The sequence below is a fragment of the Martes martes genome, assembly GCF_963455335.1.
Source record: "Martes martes genome assembly, chromosome: 5".
Classification (NCBI taxonomy): Eukaryota; Metazoa; Chordata; class Mammalia; order Carnivora; family Mustelidae; genus Martes; species Martes martes.
The window spans coordinates 141,437,479-141,450,397 of NC_137892.1; positions in this window are offsets into that span (position 1 = coordinate 141,437,479).

Genomic DNA, 12,919 nt, shown 5'->3' on the forward strand with positions numbered 1-12,919 from the left:
GAGCACAAATAGGGGGAGAGGCAGAAGGAGAGGGAGAAGCAGATTCCCCACGGAGTTGGGAGCCTGACATGGAGCTCGATCCCAGGATCTGGAGATCATGACTTGAGCCAAAGGCAGACACTCAACCATCTGAGCCACTCAGGCACTCCAGAATTCTAGATTTTATAATTGTGCTTTTCAAAGTGTCCATGTGACACTGATTCAAGTGTTTGAAAATATTGTTGGAAAATTAATGGCCATAACAAACGCTTATGATCACAATGTCCCATCATCATCAGGGATTTAACTGAATAACCAAACATACAGCGCATCCTAAAGAACTGCACATTTTTAATAGTGTTGGTCTCTGGAACCATGTTTCCAAGTCAATAAAATATCTTAGTGTTCACAGCTAGTGTTTCACCGCAGTTTTCTGTCGAAATATTTAGAAGTAACAAAACTCATTTTTATCATAGCTTAATTTAGAAACATTGGCTCTTTACCCCTTCTCATCTCTACTCTTTTGAAAGATAAAGGATTGTCTTAAAACTACTGGCTACACTCATGGCAAGATATTACAGTTAATTTAACACCTATCATTAAAAGTTTGCCAAATAACAAAGGCAAATAAGATTTTCAAGAAATTGAGTAAACAAAGTTTTGATCTTCAATTATCTTTAAAAGCTTTGATGTAAACCTCAATTGACTAAAAAGGAAAATGAATAGACAAGTTCTGATCACATGTCAATTATACTATCAATATACTAAATATTGTAGAAGTGGTACATGGCACAAAAATGAAGAAATTTGGTGTGCTCTTGAGTTGACATTGATATGAAGAGTTTTATGCTTGTGTTAGGAAATGGAACTAAACTACCTTCTACTCCAACTAAAATAGGAGATACAGAAAGGATAAATATGACTCATAGTCCATTGGCTAAAAAAGAAATAGCCAATTCATGGAAATTTTAGGTCAAACTGATTATTTCCATGGGTATGTAATACCCAGTGGTGGACAGGTTACTATAATTTCTACTCTTTAACACATTGTGGAAATAGGATGAAGACACAGTCATCCATTTAGATTTTAAATTAACACAGGCAGGGGCACCTGGGTGGCTCAGTGGGTTAAAGCCTCTGCCAGGGCACCTGGGTAGCTCAGTGGGTTAAGCCTCTGCCTTCGGCTCAGGTCATGATCCCAGGGTCCTGGGATTGAGCCCACATCGGGCTTTCTCTGCCTACTTGTGATCTCCATCTGTCAAATAAATAAATAAAATCTTTAAAAAAAATAAAAACCTCTGCCTTCGGCTCGGGTCATGATCCCAAGGTCCTGGGAGGGAGCCCCACATTGGGCTTTCTGCTCAGCAGGGAGCCTGCTTCCCCCCCCCCCCCGCCTCCTACTTGTGATCTGTCTGTCAAATAAATAAATAAATAAATAATCAACACAGGCAGGGGCTCCTGGGTGGTTCAGTCAGTGAAGCATCTGACTTTGGCTCAGGTCATGATCTCAGGGTCCTGGGATCGAGCCCCATGTCTGGCTCCCCACTGAGTAGGGAGTCTGCTTGTCCCTCTCCCTTTGCACCTCCCCCTGCTCCTGTTTTGTCTCTCTCTCAGATAAATAAATAAAATCTTTAAAAAAATAAATCAACAGAGGCATATTATCTTAACTCTGCAAGAACAGAAAAATTGTGTTACTACAAAAAGCCCAAGATATTGAGAGGGCTGTTCAACTTAGAATGTTGTTCCCATTTATTTTCTAAAACTCTGAAGACAATGCATGGGGAACTTCCTAATAAAATCTCCAAAAAGACTTTATTGCTATATTTAATGGCACTGATATTCATTCATTCAGTCAATAAGCTTAAATACAGTGCATGGTATGCACATACTGCATTAGACAGTTGGGAATGGTGTAAAAATGAAAAAGGTATGGTGCCTGCTGTCAAGGAGTTTACAGCATAATAGAACTGTAGAACCCAGTCCAGTATTTGGGATTCAGTAAATACTCGTCTAACAAAATTTGTGCAATAAAAGAGAGCTGCCCAAAATATTGCGAGCAAACTGCATGGAAGATTTGGGTAAAGGTTTAAAGAGTTGATCTTAAGGATAAGTGTAAGTGTGCCAAGATTTTAAGGAAATAAGGTGCTTGAGAAACAAGAACAGGCTTGCCATGATACAAACTTATACAATGTTTGTGCCTTTGGAGAAGGAATAGAGATGAATTTATGATGTTGAACTTAGAATGTGAGTGGGAACAATCATAGATAAAGCTGGTAAATATGGTAAATCTAGATTGTGTGGGTCCTGTTTGGCTCTATTTAAAGGAGCTTAGGAACTATTCTTTTGAATGTGGAAATCCAGAGTGGGCTTTAAAAATGAGAATCATAAAAGCAGATTTGTGAACTTCAGAAGCAGTATGGATATGGACTAGAGGGGGAAGACTAATGTTAGGAAGAAAGAGAATTTTTCCGATTAGAAGGAATATTCTAAAGCAATGACATGGTAAAGTTGGGAAGAAATGGACAGTTTCGAGTGGCATGACTTGGTGACAGCAAGAACCTTAGGACCTTGGTGAATTTCTCACCATTCTTCAGCAACTGTCAGAATTCCAGGCTCACATCAAAAGCTTTTTAAGGTTAAAGAAGAAGCAATGCTTTGTATGCTGTAAACATTATGTAAGTGCAGGAGTACCTCACACAGTAATTGTATTGAAATCATGTTTTTTCTTCTATGTGGGGTAGTTAGACTCTCCCTCCATAATTTAGCACATAGTAGGGGTTCAAAAATATTTGTTGGATTTATGCATATTGATTATATCTTTGACAATCAGTAGCAGAAGCTCTTTTAAATGACTCTTATTAACTAATTTACTGGTTACATAACATAACACTCAGTTCCTTTTTAAATCATGCTAACTTTTGCCCAGCGCACTCTTGAGTGCCTTGGCCAAGACTGCTCTCAAGTCCACTTACTCCCATGGAATCCACATGGAAAAACTAGTCAGGGTTGGTCCTAAACCTGATAATATCATTTAAACTGGTTGTAATGGGTTTGAAAATTAATTACATTGTATTAATAAAATATGAAATGTAAGGGAGATGATTTCTTTGAAAATCATGTCAAATGTTTTTGAAAGACTCAGTGGATCTGAGTTGCTAAAAATTACTATCCAATTTGATGTGAATAAAACATATGTAAAATAAATAGTAAAATCTAGAAGATTTACTTCAAAATCTGTACTTTGTTTTTTATGTTTTTGGTCTGCTTTAAAGAAAACTACACCAGAAATCATAGATGATGCATTATGGATGAATTTGTTGATAAAAGACAACAGGGAAATCCAATCAGTAGTCTTATACACACTAAAAACTGTCTTGACCTTACATCAAAATAATAGCAAAGAAATGTAATTTAAGAATATTAAATAAACTGTGAAAAATATGCATTATTTACAAAATTTCTGATTTAGCTATTTTTGAACAGTCTATCAGCTGATCATTTCAATGTCTTGGATAAGAGAGCCATTGAGAGCAACACATATTAAGGAAGTGTACATTAGCAATTAAACAGAGGTGTGGACATTTGTTATTAATTACTTAAGGAATTAAGTTATTAACTGCTCAAGCACACCACTGGGTTCTACCCTTTACCATCCTGGCCCTGGGAAGAGACATTAACTTCCTCATTAGATTGTTTAATTGCATGTCTACAGCTCTGTTCACATAATAAACCATTCCTATCGGAGAAAGGAAACATTAGAGAAACATTTCGAGTATATCTCGGAATCATATCAAACAGCAGAAACTTGGAAATATAGTTATCATCTAGGTTCACATCATTGTTTAGTAATGTTATGCCTTGGTGAACAGCTACATTCCATTGAATACTAGAATATTTCTCATTTTGTTTTGAGACGTGGTCAGAACCAGCAATAAGTATTTTTGTGGGACTGATTTGACCTTTAAGTGGGATGTTGCTTGCCAGGAAATGACTCCTTGGATGTGTAGGAATCCTCTCTGGAGTATGAGCTTGTGGAAAATTCTTCTCACAGGTGTGGCAGATAGACCTTGGAAATGCCCTGCATAATCCCCTCCCTTTGAGTGGTTGCAGGACCTGTGACTTGCTTCTAACCAACAGAATATGGCAAAAGTGAGGAGATGTTACTCCCATAACTGGGTTTATCTGTCTGTCTTCTGTCTCTATCTACCCATCTATCTACCCACATACACTTGGTTGTGTCTTGTTGGCATGCACTAGAGAGACTTTACTGATGACCTTGAAGAAACAAGCTGCTATCATAGGAACTGCCTGTGGAGAGGTTCTGCTATAGACTGAATGTTTCTCTTCAAACCCGTAGGTTGAAATCCTAACCTCCAGGATCATGGTATTCAGAGGTGGAGCCTTTAGTAGGAGTTGATTAGATAGGATTAGTGGCCTTATAAAAGAGACCCCAGGAGATCCCATTGTCTCTTCTGTCAGGTGAGAGCATGGGAAAAAGATGGTGGCCACTCATGAACCAGGAATCTGGCTCTCACCAGACACTGAATCTACTAGCACCTTGATCTTGGACTTTCCAACCTCCAGAACTGTGAGTAATATGTTTCTATTGTTTATAAGCCACCCAGTCTGATACTTTGTTATAGGAGCCCGAACAGACTGAGATAGGGTCACAGAGCAGTAAAACATGATCTCTAAAAGCTGAAGGACACAAATTATGTTATTTTGAAGTTTCCTAGGTTCTGTCCTTCTAAAATTTTTTTTTAATGTGTTATCCAAATTTTCTCTCTATTAATTTATAGAAAGATATTTCTGAATGTCTTCTGTTTCTTAGTTGTCTGGTAGGTTTTTCACACTTATTTCTTAATACTGATATACACACACACACGCATGCACACACACACATTCTTTAAGGAATAAAAAAAGGAATCAAACTTTTAGGCAAATAAAAATATTTGTTCTCACTGGATTTATTATATTGAGAGAGAAAGCTTTGTAGATATTTTAGAGAAACAGATGACATCACTATCATGAGTGAACCATGTTCTCTTGATTCCTTTAGAAATATAAAATATATGTAGTACCTTTCTGCTTACATTACCCTCTCCTCTGATTATCTTTTGCTCCTTCCATTTTTTTCCCGCGTTCCCAGTCTACCATATTCCATTTCATCACCCAGAGTTGGCAGATCCATCCTATACAAGTTATATAAAAGATATTTTCTTAGGAAATACAGTTTACAAAGTGAAAGTTCTCCTTGATTGCTCATACCAACATATGTGTTTTTCATCTCTTCAGAAAGTTTCAGAATCTTTGGAGATGAAGGAAAGCAAAGGAAGACCACTTTTATTTAAGAACTCTATTCATTTTTGAGTTTCTACAGAGTTACCACTGATCTTGGGAAAATTTTCAGATGAAATGAGTAGATATTATCTTGCCCTTAATGCCCGTAATGCTTCCCGGACATACAATCTGAGTTTGTAGCATTACTTTTTACTTTTACTTTTGCTCTGGAAAAACAACCCAATACTGGTTATTAATTTGATTCTGAATGAATCATACTATTATGAATGCGAATTTGCCCACATGGCCTTCTTTAATGTTAACGAGAGTGTAAAAGATTGACTCTCTGTCTTGAGCTGAAAGGTTTTCACTTTCCAGCTGCCTTGGAAGGAGCCAAGGAGAGCCCTATGTCATTGTCATGCCAACCAAAAGTAAAATGTTTTTACTTAATGATGAGAAAAAATTTCCAGTTCTACCCACCTGGAGGAGAGTGAGAAATGGCTGATTCACTTTCAATCATCAAGTTCTTTGTCAGTAATACAAACAGATCATTTAAACAACCACAGTAACAGAAAAGTAGGATAATGTTTTGATTTCTGTGTTGAGAACCCATGAAAAATTATCCCTTGGACCAAAAAAAAGCAGTGAACAAGGAGATTTAAAACAAGGTACAGTGGGAGATTCTTCTGTCTGTGTAAATAAAGAGCAAGTGTCATAGAAGACATACATTAATCAAGCAATTAACCTTTAAATAGTGTTATTTGTTTTGGAAGGCAATTTTGCCACCCCAAGAATTATGGAGAGATTAAAAAAACAAGTTAACTCTTTAATGGTTTAAGGAGTTCTTGTCGTCTAAATGGCTGACAGATTGCTGTGTAACTAAAGCCAAGGAACTGATATGCAGGAACAGGCTGTCAGTCAAGCAGGTGTCATCTTTGCAAAAGTCCGGAGCATGTCTTTTTTAGTATTGAAGAACATTGTCATGTTGGCAGATTCAGGGACAGAGTCTGAAATAAAAAATATTCATGCAAGTAGAAGTATCTCATTCCCCAGATCTGCTTAATGCTTTTCCTCCCGAGGCTGAAGGCCTTCTAGGTCATTTCTGGTCATTAGACTCAATTAAAAATTAGAAACATAAAATTGATCTTCACCCACCTCCAAACGCATCCACATTAGGTGGTACATGGATGTTAAACTTGTTAATAATTCAAGACTTGCATAGACATATTTCCTTGAAACTTAACAGTTTGGAGAAAAAGAACATATCCAGGTTGCCCCAGAGGAGAAAACAAATTACCTTTTGCCTTTCTGACATCTTATTCTCCTTCAGTGCACCTGGCCAATCTCCACCTGGCAGGGCTCTCAATCACCCAGATGGAAAGGGAGTTTAGGTGGCCCCTCTAAAAACTGATGAGGTTCAGCCTCACCACTGTCTAATAGAATGTGCTCTACAGTGGAACAGTCTACATTGTATGCATCTGTCTTTCAGGGACCAATAGGCTGCATATATTCTTGCTTTGCACCATAAAGCAAAGAAATATTTTCCTGACTGTTTCCACATTTACTTACCCATGATATTATCAGTAGATTGCTTTTATCATTATGTCTAGTTTCATGAATAATACTTTAGTGTTGTAGCTTGCTTAATACAGTAGTTAAGTAAGATTTTTTATTTTCTAATATATGTGGACCAGAAATAATACTTCTTTTAATGATGTGAGTGTTTATTTTAGTTCCAAGATGTTCAGTGTTTTAAAATCTAGATAATGTGGGAGAGCGATATGACGGATGCCGCTATGTATGTGCATAAGATGGTAAAGTAAATCAGTTAGCTCATTCTTCTGCATAAAATCCTTGCAATTGATTATTAAAACTTGTTTAGAACTGTTGATTCAAATTCATCAAGAGGGGAAATAGAATATTTGAAACTGTGGAAATATCTTGAGATCTATTCCTGCCCACTGACCAGAGAGCTGAATAATGCAAAGTTTGAAGCGATTCAGTTCCTAAACAGAAGTCTCTTGAGAATATCTATAAGAGTTTTCATTTACATCACAGTCCTTGTGCATGTTAAGAAGGAAGGATCACAAAGTTAAGAGTCTATTTCTATCTGAATAATTTCAATACATTACCAGAGCTAATTTTCCGTAATGTCCCTAAGACGGTAAGCAGAAACTTTATACTCCCTAGTCTCTTGTGATCAAAAACTTCCAAATCAGACTTGCAAATCGCCTTCTCATCACATCACTGGAGCTGCCAGATAAGAAAGTCTTGTAAGAAAGGGAACAACCAGAGTGCATTCATTAGTGTCATTGTACTCTAATTGAAGAAGTGACTTCTTTTGTATCCTAAGATGGAAAATCAGTAAGCTTGTGACTGGGCTCCCCATATGTAACTCCTGCCTGAATGGTAGAACAGTAATTACACATTCAAGAATACCTATGATGACAGAAAATACTATAAAATATGGACTCTACTCTTTGAAGTTTACTTTAAGATGGTGATTGCACCTGAGATACCATTTATTGCCTGTCACTTTAAAAATTATTGCGAAGAGCCTCCCAAAAGGACATTTTTAAAAATCATTCAGCTTACTGTTTTGCATGTAGCATCTTTCCTTGTGAAGACATGTTAAGTCATTCATATGTTTCTTTGTGGAATTTAAATACACATGCCAAACCCACACAGATCCTCTGTAGAAAGAGCTCTTCTGGGACCATGCAAGCAGTGGTAGCAAGTTATACTCCCTCACGTCTGCAGATAGAAGGATGTGCTGATTCTGGAGCCTCATCAAGATTAAAATAAGCAATAATTACCTCAAGCCAGGGGTGCATTTTGTGGGGGATGAAGGCAAATCTCAAAGGTGTACATCTATCAGATATGTAAACTGTTTTATTACATAGCTGAAAATGTGAAAGTTATATCATTCTATTATTTTATGTTTTTATGTTTTTGAGCTTCAACTTTGTTATCTGGGAAGTGGGATTAATAGCTTCTACTTGGCATTAGTGTCTTAAGGATAGACTGGAATGACAGATCTAAAAACATTTTGTAAACTTCTTAAAGTGCCGTAGAAGTGGAAGTTATTATTATTATTTTTTAAAGATTTTATTTAATTTGACAGACAGAGATCACAGGTAGGCAGAGAGGCAGGCAGAGAGAGAGGAAGGGAAGCAGGCTCGCTGCTGAGCAGAGAGCCCGATGTGGAACTCGATCCCAGGACCCTGGGATCATGACCTAGCTGAAGGCACCCAGGCACCCGGAAGTTATTTTTATAAGACTTTCTCTTCCATCTCTCCTGCTGCTTAGGAATGGAGTAGGCTATCTTGCTGGCTACTAAGCTCCCCATATACAGGGTAATTAAAGCAGAAATGGTCAGACACACTATCTAGAGACAGATACAGTGGAAGTGATGATTGGCAAGACGATCGCATGGTATCTACCAGCTATAAACCTCTGTGGCCCTTTGATTTCATTTACAATTGCATTTAATTATAGAACGTTTTTGGAGGGAGCAGCGAGTTTGCTGAATATGTATATCAAGGAGTATATATCAAAACAGTATTCTAAAAATTACACAGATGTGGTAAAGATATTTGATTTGTGTCCTATTAAGAGATGAATTGTGTCAGGTAACTCCTTTAAGGTCACATTTGGCCAATACATCTGCGTCTTTTAGAAATTGTTACCTATTCAAGGAGACCTGAGAACCTTAAATCAGTCTGCCATCTCAAAGGCAAAATGAAAGTCTATTACCTCGTTTTATCACGTTATTTTCTTCATAAAGCGCGGATTCATTAAATACAAATGAATATTCAGTCCTTTAGTTAGAATAGATGCTGAAAGCACTCACCCTAATTTTTGCCTTGAATTTGATAATGTATTTCCCATGGCTTGAACATGTTTGGGTTATTCAGTGTAAGGCCCCTTTGCCCTATTTTTCTCCCATAGTTGGCAATATCCATCCGATAATGACCTGCCAACCCAACCTGACTTACTATGCAGAATAATCAAAGTAGTTGAATACCAGCCTCTAGGAGAATCATATTTCCTGCTTCTCGGTTTAATGTATGTGTGTCATAGGAACTCCCTGCAAAATTGTGCCTGGGGGCTTTAGGACCCAAGTCAAAGCGATTCATAAAATGGATGCGTTATAAATCTAGCTGTGGAAGATTGATGTTAAGGCTCCTTAAATGCTTGCTAAGTCCATTCACGAGCAGGGATGGTACAGTTATCTCCTTTTTAGTAGCCTGCCGTTTTATTGCTCTTTAAAGAAATCATTAAAGATATTTGAAGTTGTCAGATTCAGAGAGCTCAAGTTTTGGAGGAATTCCAGGAAGGAAATGCCTCATACAGAAACGCTCTCAAGACGATTTAGATGTAGCGGAAGTCTATCTAGTACAATAGACTAATTCAGGGTTTTAAAAATCACAAATACAATCACAGCAGTTTAACTCGCTCTTTCATTTATTTATTTATCCATGTATATATTTACTGTGCCTTATGTGAGTCAAGTACTATTCCGGGTGCTTTGTTCTTAAGAAGGAATAAGGCACACATAGTTTCTGCTTTCATGAAGCTTATGGCACAATCAATTTATATCCTGCAGAAAAAGATGGTGATGATATATGTGATCTCATGTCACCGTCAGCGCATTAGCATGTTTGATGCATATTAGCACTGTTAAAATGTACCTCCAGAGATGAGGGCGGGCATCTCTGAAAAAAAGTCGCCAAACTTAAGAGCAAAAACTGGTAGTAAAAGAACTACAAAACTGTAAGAAATTTCTTCAGAGAATTCAAGAAGTTCATACATATCCTGACAATGTAGTAGACCAGGTTATTGCAGGGAAGAATTAATCAAGATTGTTGTTGATGTATTTACCGATAAAAAATCACATTACAGGGGCACCTGGGTGGCTCAGTGGGTTAAAGCCTCTGCTTTCAGCTCAGGTCATGATCCGAGGATCCTGGGATTGAGCCCCGCATCGGGCTCTCCGCTCAGCAGGGAGCCTGCTTCCCTTCCTCTCTCTCTGACTGCCTCTCTGTCTACTTATAATCTCTGTCTGTCAAATAAATAAATAAAATCTTAAAAAAAAATCACATTGCATTCCAATACAGTAGAGTGAAACAACATATTGTCAGGATAATGGGGAATCGAGACTTCAAGGAAACTAGGGGGTGCTGATATTGGTGCTTATCTGCTTTCACTTCCACAATCCTCATAGCCACCCCTCTGGCTGTGTCCGTCTCTTTAGGATCCAAAATTGTGCTTGGGCAAACCAGATGGGAAAGTGGTGGCTTTTAGGTGTTTAAGGGAGGGTATATCCTCACCTTTACATTTTCCTGCTTAAATGTTTCTGTCTCCCCATTAATCCACTATGCAAACTCCCAAATGCTGCCAAAAAATCACATGGACATATGCTGGTTGAAATAGTCCTAATGAAAAGCCATTGAGCTAGGTTTCGAAGGGAAAGAAAACAAAGATGCATTAGACAGTGCCTTACTCTTGAGAGTCCTATATTCCAGCTCTTGAGATAAGAACAACTATCAGGTTAACCGCTGTTAAAAGACCGAAATAGCATTTCATGATTATAGATGCTTTTTCCCAGGATAGCAGCTGATGAATTGCCAAATGAATTGCCCAGCCAGGGCTTTGGCCCATTTTATTGGGCAGAAGAGGATGAATTCTGTCATCCTTGTTGCTCAAGAGAACCCCTCTTCATGAGTTAAAATAGCTGAGCTTCCTCTACTCACGTTAGGGATTTGGTTTCCAGTGAAAACAGCCCAGAGAAGGAAGAGCATTTTAATTGTTTTCTCCACTTCTCCTTTGCACGGGGCCTCTTTACAAAGCAGACACGCCTCTTTGGTGAGAGCTCCTTCCCACGGTTTGACAACTCATCACCTGATTCTCAGTGCGTCTCTCCTTTTTGTTTTTAAGCTCGATGTTCAGATATTTATCTTCACAGAGGTGAGCAGAGAGAACATATTTAAATATGGCATAGGTGTGTCCCAACGCAGATGCAAGCCTCTCAAGTCAGTTCCTCTCCATCCTGTTCCTGTTACACATTAACTCTGAACAGGATTATCTACCAGCCTGCCAGTCAAGATGTTCTGGGGAAAGAGGTAAAAAAAAAAGGAGAGCAAAGAGGCTTTTTCCTCATCAGTCTGCCGTGGGACCAGTGGGATGAAAATGTGTTCTGATCTCACTTTATTCACGTGGCTACAAGTTACAGTTCCTGCTGTATGTGCTGCAGGAAAAGAAAATTGATCAGACGGATACACACACACACACACACACACACACACATACACACTCTCTCTCTCTCCTTCACAATATATCTGAATTTCCAAAAAGTTAGACAGAAACTCAATCTTTATTTATCTGCATATGTAGTTCATAGCATATTTTTAATCAGTAGTTTAAATAAAGAAGAATTTCAGCAGCTGAGCTCTAAAGAAGTGACAGTTTAGATTGGGTTGGTTTGGAGTTAATGAAATAATTAGCACCATTACAAGGTGATTAATTTATAGCTGTATATTAAGTGCTCAATTAGTTTAAGAGATTTGAGCTCCCCAAGTGCTGGCTCAAGAAGGGATATGGCTCAGCAGTGGCAAGGTAGGCTTGAAATTTAAGTCGTCAGAGTCACTGCAGTCAGCTGTTGCCATATCTCCACTCACCAACAGGGACCCTAGGGAATGGCTTCTGGAACGAGCTACATTAGCAAACCTCGGAAGACCAGAGGGGCTCAGTGTGTAGTAACTGGGATGTGGATCAGGAGAGCAGGTGAGAAAGAGATATACAGGATATGATTCGTTAATATCCTTTAGACAAACAGAAAGGGCAAGATATTTAGGGGCTTTTGAGTTACAGGTTACAGGGATAAGAAATCATTGCCATTTTAAAGTCCTTCAAGTTTGTCTTATATAATTGAAGTAACAACACCTCTTTCATGACCTTAATAACATGAAATGATTCTGTTTTACTTTTTTGCTGAATAGACTTTCTGACCACTATAACTCTGTTCCTTCTTTGTACTTTGTTTATTTTTAAAGTGCTCCAGTATAGTTTTAAGCCTCTCAATTGTATCTCACTCAAAAATTTAGAAATTTGACATTTTTAAAAAAATTTAATTTTATTTTATTTATTTATTTGACAGAGATCACAAGTAGGCAGAGAGGTAGGTGGGGAGAGAGGAGGAAGTAGGCTCCCCGCTGAGCAGAGAGCCCGATGTGGGGCTCGATCCCAGGACCCTGGGATCATGACCTGAGCTGAAGGCAGAGGCTTTAACCCACTGAGCCACCCAGGCGCCCCGACATTTGACATTTTTAGATTATAATCTCCTAGAGAATAAGAACATATTTTCAACTCAACCGTGTATAGCACTTGCCTGAAACTGGGAAGGGTCTGAGATTTTACCATCCTTGCAAGCTTATTGGTTATCCTGATAGTTTCATGGATGCTGACAGAAGGTGGGAGACTCCTGGGCTAGAGATAAAGGACTTTATTACTAAAAGCAATAGTGGCACCAAGAATATCAGATTTTTTGGCACTGTCCCCTGGCCCTAGTTCCTATGGGGCAATGCAAAGAGGGCCAGGTAGCATCTGTACTTAACAGTGTGTTGCTTTACAGGAGAAGAAGGCTAAGGTTAGGGGACCG